The sequence below is a fragment of the Mus caroli genome, unplaced genomic scaffold (assembly GCF_978045245.1).
Source record: "Mus caroli unplaced genomic scaffold, Mus_caroli_1 scaffold_2, whole genome shotgun sequence".
Taxonomy (NCBI): Eukaryota; Metazoa; Chordata; class Mammalia; order Rodentia; family Muridae; genus Mus; species Mus caroli.
Genome location: NW_028227257.1, coordinates 132,772,456 through 132,788,184, shown reverse-complemented (window position 1 = coordinate 132,788,184; position 15,729 = coordinate 132,772,456).

Here is a 15,729-nt window from a genome sequence, read left to right as displayed (position 1 = left end):
TATTTTTGTTGTTAAAGTTGGCATTTTGTTCTTGTGGCTGTCTTCTTTTAGGTTTGTTGAGGGATTACCTTCTTGTTGTTTCTAGGGCCTGGTTCCTGTCCTTGTATTGGTTTTTTTCTGTTATTATCCTTTGAAGGGCTGGATTCGTGGAGAGATAATGTGTGAATTTGGTTTTGTCGTGGAATACTTTGGTTTCTCCATCTATGTTAATTGAGAGTTTGGCTGGGTATAGTAGCCTGGGCTGGAATTTGTGTTCTTTTAGTGTCTGTATAACATCCGTCCAGGATCTTCTGGCTTTCATAGTCTCTGGTGAAAAATCTGGTGTAATTCTGATAGGCTTGCCTTTATATGTTACTTGGCCTTTTTCTCTTACTGCTTTTAGTATTCTATCTTTATTTAGAGCATTTGTTGCTCTGATTATTATGTGTCGGGAGGTATTTCTTTTCTGGTCCAGTCTATTTGGAGTTCTGTAGGCTTCTTGTATGTTCATGGGCATCTCTTTCTTTAGATTTGGGAAGTTTTCTTCTATAATTTTGTTGAAGATGTTTGCTGGTCCTTTGAGTTGAAAATCTTCATTCTCATCCACTCCTATTATCCGTAGGTTTGGTCTTCTCATTGCGTCCTGTATTTCTTGGATGTTTTGAGTTAGGATCTTTTTGCATTTTACATTTTCCTTGATTGTTGTGCCGATGTTCTCTATGGAATCTTCTGCACCTGAGATTCTCTCTTCCATCTCTTGTATTCTGTTGCTGATGCTCGTATCTATGGTTCCAGATTTCTTTCCTAGGGTTTCTATCTCCAGTGTTGCCTCATTTTGGGTTTTCTTTATTGTGTCTACTTCCCTTTTTAGGTCTAGTATGGTTTTGTTCATTTCCATCATCTGTTTGGATGTGTTTTCCTGTTTTTCTGTAAGGACTTCTACCTGTTTGATTATGTTATCGTGTTTTTCTTTAAGGATTTGTAACTCTTTAGCAGTGTTCTCCTGCAATTCTTTAAGGGATTTTTGTGCTTCCTCTTTAGTGTCTTCTGCCTGTTTAGCAGTGTTCTCCTGCATTTCTTTAAGTGTGTTATTAAAGTCCTTCTTGAAGTCCTCTATCATCATCAGGAGATATGCTTTTAAATCCGTGTCTAGCTTTTCCGGTGTGTTGGGGTGCCCTGGACTGGGCGAAGTGGGGGTGCTGGGTTCTGATGATGGTGAGTGGTCTTGGTTTCTGTTAGTAAGATTATTACGTTTACCTTTCGCCATCTGGTAATCTCTGGGGTTAGTTGTTATCGTTGTCACTGTTTAAAGATTGGAGCAGAAGCTGTGTTCCACTCACCAGCAGTCTCTAAATCCTGCGGCGGGGGTCGTGGGTAGCTGATGGTACCCTGGTGCTGGTCCAGCCGGAAGAGGCCTGTGGTCCTACTCAGGCCGTTTTTCTGCTTCCCTAACTAATGCAGTCTCTGGTCCCGCGTGCAATTGGATTGGAGCAGAAGCTGTGTTCCCCTCACCAGCAGTCCCAAAATCCTGCGGTGGGGGTCGTGGGTAGCTGGCGGGTGTCAGGCAACCCTGTGCTCTCGCTACCCCGGGGCTGATCCAGCCGGATGAGGCCTGTGGTCCTACTCAGGCTGGTTTCTGCTTCCCTAACTAATGCAGTCTCGGGTCCTGCGCAATTGGATTGGAGCAGAAGCTGTGCTCCACTCACCAGAAGTCTTAAGATCCTGTGGCGGGTGTTGTGGGTAGCTGGCGAGTGTCAGCAGACCCTGCGCCCCAGCTGCCCTGGTGCTTTTCTGACCGGAAGAGGGTTGTGGCCCTATGTAGGCCGGATTTCTCTCTCCCCAACCAGAGCAGTCTCAGGTCCCGCGTGATTGGACTGGAGCAGAAGCTGTGTTCCACTCACCAGCAGTCCCAAAATCCTGCGGCGGGGGTCGTGGGTAGCTGGCGGGTGTCAGGCAACCCTGCGCTCCCACTACCCCGGCGCTGATCCAGCCGGATGAGGCCTGTGGTCCTACTCAGGCCGGTTTCTGCTTCCCTAACTAATGTAGTCTCAGGTCCTGCGCAATTGGATTGGAGCAGAAGCTGTGCTCCACTCACCAGAAGTCTTAAGATCCTGTGGCGGGTGTTGTGGGTAGCTGGCGAGTGTCAGCAGACCCTGCGCCCCAGCTGCCCCGGTGCTTTTCTCCAAAATTAATCTTATATGGAGCCAGACAATTTCCCTCAAGCATCAATTTTGCATGTGAGTTTTACCTCCAACAATAATTCACTATCCATAAGATAAACTCCTAAATTATTTAGCATGTATTTAGAAACGTAGGACAATACCAAAACAGATAAACAAACAAACAAAAATAAAACCAGACAACAAAAATGAATGTGGTACAACAATATTATATCTTTGGGGGATTGCATGAAGTATAGCAGAAAGGACTTAGTAATGAAACTGAATGTTCAAGACATTGTAAGGGTCACTTTATCCATTGCCCTTGTCAGGTCTTTAGTTTGCATATACTGTTCAGGACAAGCTTACACTGTCATACCTATTACTTCCACTTAAGAGAAGCTTCATAGTTTGCTAGGCTACATACTTAAGTGTTAGGGAAAGAAACTTCATCATCCAGGAATGTCTGATCCATTTCTCAGATTCTAACTTAAAATTGCATTCTGGCATTCCTATGATAAATGATCCATTTTTATTAGCTTTCATGGTCTTTCAGGTTAATACAAAGATAAGAATAGACACTTGTTATCATTCTTTTAAGAATTCTTGTCTAATCTCCGCATAAGCAACACAGATCAATAAGTGGTGGTATATCTGCTTCCTACAGTATGGTATTAATTTGATTTGTCCACATATGTTTCATTATGGGAAAAAACAGTCCTGCAACAACCAGTATAAGACAACAATGACCACTCTATCAGCTTTACAGTACGTCTGTTTACATTCGTGATTTAAAACATAAGTAGAGGATGACAAATGAAACTGGGATAGAGACATGAGAAAGAAATGAACATAAAGATACCAAAAAGATATATACTTATTTCAATGGCACCACTTTTGCTTCAAAAAGCAGCATATAAGAGCTCAGACCTCTTATTATGTTATAAGTGATTTTTCACAGGATTGCTCAGGATCAATGGTTTTGAACTTTCTTGAAATTGTTAAGATCAGAGAAGTCTCCAATTAGAACACTAACACAATAGGTATTCAATGGGACAACGAGTATGAAGAGAAAGAGAGAGGTATGTGGAATCAATTGATATTTGCTCTGATTATCCATTTACATAGCATTCTGCAAATCTTAGTTGTAATTCCTGCTTGGATAGTTGTGATATTGTTTATACAAGAGATTAGTCTGGGCTACCAAGAGCTACAAAGACATGCTAAGGCAAGAGGAACGGAAAGAACAGGATGCATTTGTAAGGCATATAGCAAAGGATTAATGACTATGAAACAAAGAAAACCTATGTATATAAAGGTTCATTTACAGTGTAGTTTACTATATCATGGTTTATGATTCAAAACCAAGAAACAATCTAACTATTTGTAAATAGAACATGGAATATTAAAATAGAAAGAGGACTACCACAAAAAGACAAACAAATATTAAAGATACAGGAGTTGTTTTTGAAACATTTCAATATCTATTGCCTATGTTAGTATATTATTAGTTTATTATTTATGATAGTTACTACAAATCTTCAAAATAACTATTATGAACTTGAGTTGTCTCATAAATACGAATTTACCATGATAAGTAACCAGCCAGGATCCTAAGACTGTAACCATTGCAATAAAATGAGGTGCATAAGACCCAGGAGTTTTTCATTCTCAGTGAGAAGGTTTCTCAGGTAGAGACTTGACAGGCAATGATTAATCTCTAAGGGGAAATTTTGAGAAATAATAAAATACTAAGCATTACCTGCGGCACTCCCTGATAGTTGTTAGGACAACAGCCAACTGAGGATTCCTGCCCAACCACTCCCAATTATCAGATTACCAGGCCTGTTGCCATAGGTTTGCAGGCACTGCCCCATGTCCTTTGCTTCACATATCAAGAGACTAATCAGACATGACAAAAGCATAGTATATTCAGAATATCTGAGTGAGCACACTATGAACGGATGAAAGGGAGAAAAGAATTATCGTACTCTGTGTCCCTGGTGATTTATAGCTCAGCAAAGGCCATGTTTGTACATAAAGCAATGATTTTAAACTTAAGATAGTCTTGTAAGTCAAGAATGGGTTTAATCCTGAAATTAGAATGCTGGTCTACCAATGGCTAAAAAAAAAAAAAAAGTATTAACAAAAGGAAAAGAAAGTCTAGTCCTCAGCTGCAGTAGTGACTCCTTCCCAGAGCAGTGATGGCTCCATCCCTACCATGTAGATAGCCCCTTGCACAAATCTTAGGGATTATAGTGAAGCCATAACTATGGTTGCTCCCCACCCCACCCCAGATTTCCCTTCTACTAAAGTACCCCAAGCTGTGGCAAGGTCTCATTCTCTTGGTCTTTAAGATTCTGCTGATTAAAAAGTCCTGCTCTTTAGTGGGAAAGAATTCCCAATTCTTTCAGATACCAGTGATGATCTTGCTCTCTGCAAAAGTAATTTTTCACTCTATAAGTGAGAGAAAATCAAGAGGTAGTTCTACAATCACACAAAACCTCCACCACTGTGATACAGCCTGTTTATGATGCAATCATTGAGTAGGATGATGGCATAATACCCAATTAAGAGGTGACTCCTTTGTGAATATTTAGAAGGGAGCAAATCTAAGTTATGAATGTCTCAAAATGTATGTCATAATACATACAACTATCTAGGGAATCAAAATAAGAATCCTGCTCTCCTGTATGTCTGATTTAGTTCCTATTGACACACATAACATACACAATTTAGTAAGGATGTCTTTGTCACACAAGCATACCTCTCCTCTCCTTACTCTAATCAGTTCATCATTCCTCTGAAAATTTATGCACATGTGCACACACTTTATTAAAATTTCCTTCCAAAACCATCAACACACTATAGTCAAACCTTGTGAGCAGCTTTCAGTCTTCACTGTTAGTATAATCATTCTTCTTTCTTCTTATTAAATGTACCCCATTCCTTGGCTTCCACAGACCCACAGTCTCCCTTTTTCAATTCCAGAATATTTCATTCCTTTTTAGCCTCCCCTTTTTGTCTCTAATTTCTAAACCTCATGGCTCATCATTCTAATTAGATGTTTGTTACTGATTTATCTCATTTTGATGTATGCCTCAGGATAATTTCTTGTAATCTTGTGTTTTTGCAAAACTATCTACATGTTTAAAAGTTCTAATATTTTAAACATCCACCCCAAATATCTGTGTTGCATTCATTGGACTGCTTAGTCTACACATCTAATTGAACATTTAATGTACATCTTAAATATAAAACATGTTTTTTATTTTACTAAATCTGTTCTACAGGTTTCCTCATTTTAGTTATAGCAATTTAATCTTATTTGCTCTGGCCAAAAAAGTTAGATTTATTCTTGATCTCTCCTTGTCTTATATTACCTCCATTCTGCCAGGAATGATAGTTTGTGATACCTTCAAAATGTATCCAAAAGTATCCACATTTCAACACTTCTTCAGCATTTCTACTGCTTCCCTCTTGATCTAAACCTTCATCAGCTGTCACCTAGATAGCTGATTCAGCCTGGCCTTCCAAACTGCCTTGCTGGTTTCACTCTTAGTTCTCCACTTCCTCTACTGTGATCTTTTAAACCTAATTCAGTTTGTGGTATCTTGATACAAATAACGTAACATCTCTGAACATATTATAATCGATAAGCTAATTTAATAATATCTAAAATTTACTTGCAGTATGGGATCAATGAGATAAAACAAACAGCACATAATATGCAGGTAACTACTGTAGCATCACCACGGACTATGTGCCAACTCTGAAATCTCTTCATATTTATGAATTGTTATCTCTCTACTGATTTCTAAATGTTGGAGAAATCAAGGCTCTGGAAATTTTGTCATCTAAAATTGTATGCTGAAATCCTGGCTCTCAAGGTGTGAGTATTAACCCAGGGCCTGTAGGAGTCAATTAGATCACATACGAAAATCCACATGACTAAGAATCTATGTCTTGTTCTTCAACCATTTATAAAACCAAAGATGACTGTTATGAGCCACAAAGCCTCTCCTCACCAAACACCCTGTAGCTGCATTGACTCTGGACTCTGTGGTCTCTAAAGCTGTCAGAGTAAGTTTCTGTTCTTTGTAACTTACTCAGTTGGTAGTGTTTTGTTAAAGCATGCCACGTGGACTTAACACAGATGATGGGATGCAAATTTCTCTAGGATGCCATTTGAAGAAATCATAGACCAACATGGGCTATGGGAATTCCAAGGAAACTGCTCTGAATCTCAAGAATACATGCAGCATGCCTTGGTGTTCCACCAAACAAAGGAATAGTAAGCCTAACTTAATGGTACTCAGCCTCTATTCCTTACAGTGCTGCTAGGACACTCACGACACATTAGAAATTCTATGAGACTTGGTTTCTGTACTTAAGTGTCATGTGCCCTGCGATTTTGTGTGTTACTCTTCTGTCACCTTCATTACTTATCTCACACCAGTCTTTTGTATCATGATGCATTTATTTTTGTGACTCTGACACCCATATGTTTTAGCCCTCCAATGACTTCTGTTTCATATATGGTGTTACCTTATACTCCACAAATCAACAGCCTTGAATATGAGATACTCCTCCTCTATTCTCAGCTCTGCAGTTGTTAGTCAATGTTTTTCTGTCCTGCTTAGTAGCAGAATGAAGCACCAGCCTACCCTACTTGTAATTAATACTACAAAGACAGTTACTACTGTTGCACTTCCCCAGGAAAACAAATAATCAGAACATATACTCTGCTTCAAAAAAGTAACAATGAATAGTTCTTTAGACCTTGTGATGTTTCAGGAACTTCTCATAATGTTTTCCCTGTGTGTAGTGTGTGTGTGTGTGTGCGTGTGTTTTCTATGTGATGTCTCAGGAAGTGGTCTGACACTCGACTATACCATACATTATTTCAAGTTGTTTAGTAAGATGCATCACTTCATAACTAAAACTTTTAAGTTGCATATTGGAAAAAATAGAAAGTGAAGGTTGGTAGCTTAGTTGAGCTTTAGAAATAGTTAGATTTGTTCTTAAAATTGGTCAATTGCATTTCACAATTTAGAAACAAAGATACAGTAGCCAGGACTTCACAGACCTGATGTCATGGCACCAAAGACAATAAACACTGAAAGCAACTTAAGACAACCTCAAATGTAGAGAAAGTTCTTTATAGTGGCACACAGGGCATGTAGCTACATGTTGTTCTAAGCATGACATACATTTGTGGGTGTAGCTGTTAAAGCATTCAAACAAATTTGAAGCAAGAAGAGTGGGCAACTACACATTTTCCAATGAGACACTGGCACCAGGCCTCATTGGGTTCAAACATGACACACCAATAAATCTTTCTAGCCCTTTAGATCACTCTCTAATGCTGGTGTTCAGTATTAGCTAGGGAGTAAACCCTAGCTCAGTGTTTTTCTGAAGGTTCCCACAAAACAAATGTTCCATAAAACCTTGGATGCTATTGAGAAAGAAGGCAACCAGTTGCCAAGTAAGTTGATATGCTCAACTGGAACTGTATCACAGACTCCTATGTACTGGCCACTCATCAGAATGATTTCTGTTGTCAGTGTTTTATTTTTGTGCAGCTAATCACCTCAAAAAAAAGTCAGGGCTATTTTACCATCTTTTTTATATGTTAGTGAATGCAGGTTCTTCAAGAACTAATTCAGCCAAGACCCCACAGCTAGTGAGTCTTGGATTCAAATACAATTTTTTTTATGACATTGAAACCGATTACACTTATCCACAAAGCTATTGAGAAATAAATAATAGTTGATATCAAGTTCAGTTCCTTTGCTTTATTGTTCTAGATTATTCAGGCATGGAGGTCTTGAATGTCTCTTTTAAAATATCAATGTCATTGTATCCACTCACAATGATTTGCCAGTAATTGCACGTAATCTATATAAAAAAAATCACCTCATTTTATTACTACCACATCTCACATGGGATAGAAAGACCCCAAAAGAAAACACAGCTATGCAGAATTGAAACCCTTCCTAAAAATGTCATTGCCTTAAACTGTGAGCTGCCTTTATGTGACTCTGACTAAAACAGATGTAGGCTCTGTGTCCAATCCTCCCATTGACACATTTCCAAATAGGCCAATGAAATAGCTCAGCACAACCCAGTCTTTGAGACAAAGGGGAGTCTGACCTTTGGGCAGTCAGGGACTTTATATTGACGTCATACCTCCCACTCAAATATGCCCTGAATAATATTTTCCCAGGATAGGTACCGTGGGAAAACTTTAATATTCATAGGTGGCAATTCAAAGAATCCTGAAAACTATGTAGAGAAAAAAATGCCCTCTAAGATGACTCCAGTGTCTCTAACACAGCAGTCAGTACAAGTATGAAAGCCTAAGGCAATGGCAAGCTTACTCTGCTGTTTGGAACAATGTCCTGCTTGTGTGGGTATCACCCCCTTAAGATTCATATCACAGGCAGGATATGAATGTGTCCCAAGCAGGGTTTGACAGCTGTTTCTGAGCTTTCTAGATCAGAGATAAAAATAGATACTATCAGCATAGCCTTCTTTATGCATTTCCAAATGGATGAGTTGTCATTCATATTATACAACTATTTCTAACCAGTTGCCTAGCCTTCTACCCCAGTAAGCTTTGCTCAGCCACACCTCAATAACCACCGGGATCCTTTCATAATCATTTTTCCAAGATTCCCACAAACATCTGAACAATACTTTAAAGACCTGTAAGCCCTGGAATTGCTTTGTCAAATCATGAATAAAACACCAGAGTCAGTTACCAAGCACTACCAGAAGGAATGTGAAGTCTTTTACCCAGAACAACATGGTTTTAACAAATCCTGAAAATACCCTTATTGTATAGGCCATCCATGTATTCAAGTGATGACAGCAGGAGGCCCCCCTATATATTAGGAAAACATACAAAGCAATCGCAATCTTGTTTTAAGTTCACAATCTAATGATGGAAAAAACTTATATACAGCTAACCTTGATAAACACAATGAATATTAATCAAAAAGCACCCTAGCTGAGAAATGGCCACAGTCTTGTAAATAATAAGTGAACATAGATACAGAAATATTATCTGCTTCAGGGCTAAGTCAGAGAAGAAAAGATTGATTTTGTCCAAAGCAAGAATTAGTCAATTTCCTCCCTTTCAGACCACATCAACATGACTTACAGTACAGGTCCACCATTTTAGAAATGACTTATTGTACTGGGACTCAGGGAGAGGGAACAATAGGTAATATCATAGCTTATCTAGAGTGGAAAATAGAATGATTTTAAGGTGTGACACTGTTGAGTCAAATTCAATTGTCTTTCCCAATTTACAAATATGACTAAGAAAAGTGTGTCTGTGTGTGTGTGTGTGTGTGTGTGTGTGTGTGTGTGTGTGCGCGCGCGCGTAGGGGGGAATTGTGATTATCTAGTAGGTCAAACATGGAAGGCTAGTTGTATGGAAATGGAAGGCTTCTAGAAATTGTGGCTGTGAGTTTTTCATATTGATTACTGCATGAAATTGCTGAAATCTCAAGTTCTTGAATTCTGTGGTGGTTTGCCCCAGGGATTGGCACTATGAGGAGGTTTGGCCTTGTTGAAGTAGGTATGGCCTTGTTGGAGGAAGTGTGTCTCTGTGGGGGTGGGCTTTTGGACCCTCCTCCTAGCTGCCTGGATGTCAGTCTTCTCCTGGATATAGTCGGATCAAGCTATAGAACACAGCTCCACAAGCACCGTGCCAAGCTTTCTGCCTTGATGGAAATGAACTGAATCTCTGAACATGGCAACCAGCTCCAGTTAAATACTGTCATGGTGTCTCTTCACATCAATAAAACACAAACTAAGAAAAATTTAAAGTCTCATCCTCAGGCTGAACTTAGGGTGCATGTCTGGTTAGCTGCTGGGCCTCATTGGACATCGTAGCTTCTTCATAATTATTCCTTTCAAGCCCCTTTGCCTGTGCTTACTGAGGTCTCAGTTCCCTTTAATAAAGGAGTAGAATGGATGAATCTACATGAAAATGATGTTTGCAAATGTAAAACTTAGTCACATTTCAAATTTTAAATTATTCTATAAAACCACATAAACAGGAATGGAGAAAATATCCAACTAAAAGGTTTTCCAATCTCAACATCCTTCCTTTCAGAAGCTAATATCAAATGTACTCTATACCTCTCTCTAAATTTGTATATTTGTCTTCACTTGCCAGGCCAGTGGCACATATTCATAATCTCAGTATTCAGGGTGCTGGCACATGAGAACTGCACATTTCAGACTAGCCTGGGCTATATAATGAGACTTAAAAAAAACCCACAACTTTATACACATATAAATTGTTTTGGGGGATTGTTTAGAGATAATACTTTTGAAATCACATGTACTCATATTACATTATGTGCAAGCTGCTTTAGAGACTATTCAGAGATGACTTAGAACTAGTCTCTAATTCCATTCTGCATCTCAGGTTCCCTATAGCCCTTTACAAGAATCAACTTACTCTTCTGAGTTGGGTCTTCAAATTCTTCATCAAAGAAGAGAAAATGTAGTGAAGTGCCCTGTGGTTGATATTATGCTCAGTAAATTTAAAAACTTGCATCCAAGTTCTACACTTAAAAATATACCATAAGAAAAAGCTAATAAATAACCTAAAAGTGATCAAGGTCAGACAAACAGGTGGCTTCTTGTGAATCAATTGCCTAATGAATAAAGGAGCCAATCACTGGGTGAATAGGCAGGAATTCCGGGATGGATGGAGGAAGAGAGGAAGCAGGAGAGAGTTAGGTCTTTTTAGAACAGAGACAGCATAAGGGTAAAATATAGTTGCTAGAGGTTCCCGGTATCATGGCAGATCCACAAGAATTAGCCACCGAGGAATCAGATTTTAATAAGTCTTACAAGATTAGGTTTTAGTTGTTGTGCCCAGAGACTGAGTTACTATTGTTTCTGAACTAAGTTTGTGTTGAGTTTTCCTTCACAGGGTGGCTCGTCTTGGTTCAAGAGAGAAGGGTACTGTGGCAAAGCTTGAGTTTGCCTGATGTGCACCACAAAGGCCATGTAGGATTTGAAGCATGGGGCTAGCATGGTAGCGACCTGCAAGTTGGAACTTAGTGAGCTGGATAAAGAGACTGTGGAGTTCTGAGTCAGAGCCTCCATGAGATAAAAACAGGTCTGCCATTGCCCAGCAGTGCATGGTCAGCCAAGCAGCAGGAGCAGAGAGTTGGAGGCACAGCTCAGGAACATGCCAGATTCATTTTTTTTTTAATATTTCCTGCAACAGTTCCAGTTTCCACTTTGATACAGTGTGTACATTTTACCTAGAAGGTTTTCTTTTGCCCACTGCTTTGAGCTTCATCTTTATTCTATCTCTGGATCCCACATGACACAGCAAGCAGATCTTCTGAAAATAAGTAAGATTTCATTGTGGAAGGTACAAGACCTTATGAATGACATAGTTCAGGTAAAAATTTTGAAGAGGATAATCTCCAGTTTGAATACTTCAACTGTGGTTATATAACATGCATGCACTAATACACACACACACACACACACACACACACACACACACACACACATACACATTCCAAATTCATCTATTTCCCTGATATAAGGCCCTGAACACTTTATTAATTTACCATTAACAAGAAGACAGGAACCATAGCCCCTTGTCCTAATAACCTACTAAGGTTAAATCAAAATCCAGACATGAAACCCCAAATTCTCAGCACACAGGGCATATTTCAATTTGATATGTAGCAGAGAATATAAAATTTCAAGCCATCCAATTCACCACCTTCATAAAAATATAAGACAATCACCACCAAGGTAAACTAGCTCTACGATATTTTCAGAGTTGAGGCAAAAGCACAGGAATGAGATAGTTCTATTTTTTTTTATTATTTCCTGCAACACAAAGATAATACTACTATATTAACAAATAGGAGCAGAAGACTTTTCCTGGTCCTTGCTGTGAGTCTGCATTCAAATTAAGCAAATTACCTAATATCTTGTCCTTTAGACAAGTCATTTATAACATTCAAGTCAAATAATTTGGGTAACTATATATTCCTCTGTGTTAGGTAGCAGACACTGAGATTAAAACTGAATTGCCAAAACGTCTGCCCTTAAGTATCCTGCAATCACAAAAAGTAAAGAGGAAGAAGAGAGTATAATGAACAATAAAACATAATACAATGCCCATGTGCTCTTAGAGCCATAGGAAAATGTGGTATGCTCAAAAAGAGAAACACCCTTTGCCTGGGCTCTTGCAAGTTGAGGAAACTTGGAGGCTATAATTTCTGTGAAACATAGCCTCGAGCTTGGATCTCACCAGAGAGAGAGAGAGAGAGAGAGAGAGAGAGAGAGAGAGAGAGAGAGAGAGAGAGAGAGAGAGAGAGAGAGAGAGAGAGAGATAGGCAAGCTTGTGAGAACTCTTCCTGCTATGAGCTTAAGAAGCAAAGGCACTTAATACATTAGCTTCTCTTCACTTTCACTGTGCACATAGAATTAGAACATAAAACATAAAGCAGATGACACTGGAGATCAAAATGCCATCCAGTTAGCAGAGCAAGCTTTGCAATCCCTCCCCAACATAATTCTATCCCTTCATCTACAAGGCAGATGCTGTGACGACCTGAAGCAACAGGTGAGGTTCCCCTTCACTTAGATTTCATGTAGCTTTTGCAGCACTTTATCCTCTTCCATACTAATGGCAATGAAGTGCTATTGAGCAACAGCCTGTCACTAAGAACACAGATGACACAGACAAGCTAGAATGCTGGGCTCATTATTTACCATCTACAAGACTTTAAGTAAATAAGATCACTTCTCTGAGAGTCAGTTAATTTTATTTTTATTATGAAAAACTGGGATAAAGTTCAAAGTAGAGTGCTCCTGAGTATTAAATTAAACAAATCATGAGAGATTTGGCATTTGAGGCATAAATAAGATACCAGTGAATGAAGAAGGGTCATAATGATGGTGGTGATGATGGCCAACCCAATTCTCATCCACTGTCTCATGATTCCCCAAGATCTGGAAAGAAACATAGCTAGATCTTAGTGTACACAGTTAATGCACCCTCCATTGTATGCATTTTATGTGACTCTCCAGCATTTGACTCCTAGTTTTACTGATACATAGCTTCTAGTCCTAAATTGAGACCTACTTTTAGTTAACTCTACTTTTCTTCTTTCTCTGACAGGAGCCTGGTATGACTGTCCTCTGAGAAACACTGCCAGAGCCTGACCAATACAGATGCAGATGAAAACAGCCAAACATCAGACTGAGTGTGAGGACCCCAATGGAGAAGTTAGGAAAAGGACTGATGGGGCTTGCAACTCCATAGGAAGAACAATATCAACCAACCAGAATTGCTGACCCCCAGAGATCCCAGGGACTAAAACACCAACCAAAGAGTACACATGGAGGGACCCATGTCTCCAGCTGCATTTGTAGCAGAAGACTGCCTTATGGAGCATCAATGGGAGGAGGTCCTGTGAAGGCTCAATGCCCCAGTTTAGGGAGTGCTAGGGCAGTGAGGCAAGAGTGACTGGGTAGGTGGGGGAGCTCCCTCATAGAAGCAGGGGAAGAGGTGATGGGATAGGGGGAGTGCAGAGGGGAGGGGAGAGGGGGATAACAGTTGAAATGTAAGTAAATAAAATAACCAACTAAAAGATCTTTCTCAAACCTCATCCTATTCTTTACCAGCATTGCATAGAGTTCATTTGACATACATTTCTGTTGATGGATTTATGCTATAATTGAATCCTCTCTTCTCAAGGCGCTCTAGTTTTACTCTGGCTGAGTTTTTCCTCTCTCCCACTTTCTTATCCAGCACCTTTCAGACACATGCTTTTATTCTGGCTGTTTGCCCACTGTTATCAGGCATAATGATCTTTAGACTCATCATACAGTAGCACTGAATGTGAAAGTCCAGCTCTCAACCTCTTTCGACTCTATAATTATCCTTCTAGATTCTAACTTCTTTCATTAGTTTCCTAGAAGGTCTGGATAATATATTAAAACATGAAAAATACAGACATTTGAGTAAATATTTGATCACAGTTGTGAACTAGCTCATAAAAACTCCATAGTGATTGTTCTTGCTTCATTGCTCTGAAATTAAATAAAATATCATACGATTGGATATATGATTTCCACATCAACACTATCCTATTATTCAAGTAAACACAATAATAATTTTAAAATTGATAGTTATCTCTTTAATACATAAATGCTATATAATTTTCAACTCCTGCTTTCCCTTTTCCTCATTGATCCTACCCCAGTTTCTTTCTGATCCATCATCATATATGCAGGGTCTTTCATCATATGTGCTTTTTTCATATAGTATTAATGTTAGATAGTTTAGTATACATGATCATCCATTTGTATAAGTAAAATAAAAGTCAAAATATTGTGTTATTTATATATTCATACCATATATGTGTATGAAATTTTCTATATAAAGAATAATACATTGATATCGGTATCTTAATGTAAATTGATCAATAACAAAAATTCATAGAGAATTTTGTACCATGTCTATATATTTTCATTGAATAGTAGACTCAAGAACTGGATAAAGCAAAAATTAAAACCTAAACATACACATATAGAAAAGTCACAGTACTAGTGCTGGGCATGATGGCGCATGCCTTTAATCACAGCACTCAGGAGGCAGAGACAGGGAGATTTCTGAGTTCAAGGCCAGCCTGGTCTGCAAAGTGAGTTTCAGGACAGCCAGGGATATACAGAGAAACCCTGTCTCAAAAAAAAAAAAAGTCACAGTATCCAGCCAGTGTCTAAACAACTTTCAAGCAGACTTCTACTTTTATGCTGCTGAAACAACTGCTGACTTTGCTTGAAAGTGGGTCATCAGGGAATGAAGTTGAAGAAGTGTGTAGACTGCTTGTCCTTTCAACTCCTGCTTTCTCTTTTCCTCACTGATCCTAACCCAGTTTCTTTCTGACTCAACATCATATATGCAGGGTCTTTCATCATATGTGCAGGGTCTTTTGCCAATATATTTTTTCCTCATTGGTAGCACAAAAGTTTTCAGACTTTGGCACACATAATCTTATAGTCTCAAGATGCTAATGAAATAAAAACTCTGAGGGCTAGGGGAGGAAGAGTGGAATCTCTGGGCAGCATGAACTTGGAAATTCTCCATATGCATCCTGACTCATAGCTATGGTCTCTCAGAAAGAGGTGTGTGAGAAATAGATACCAAGCAAGAGGTGGAGCTAGCTCAGTACTGCGATCCATCAAGATAAGTCTGTTCTCTGATTTTTGTGCTCAACAAGCCTTGCTCCAAACACATTCATAAGAGTTTACATTGTGTAATATACGTAGTCCTACTCGTTTATGCAATAGGAGACATCAGTGAAACACACCTAGGAGCAAAACAGGAAACTGGTTCAACACCTTATACAAGGGTTCTATTGAAAGTATAATCATTTTAATTATGATCACTTCCTTAATAGAAAATTAAACACTGTTTACTGAGTTATTATAATCATTCGCTTGCTTTAACAGACAAGATTTTCTTGTTTAAAAAAATAAGAGTGCAGGGCTCTTCAGCAGTGAAGAACATTTTCTAGTCCTA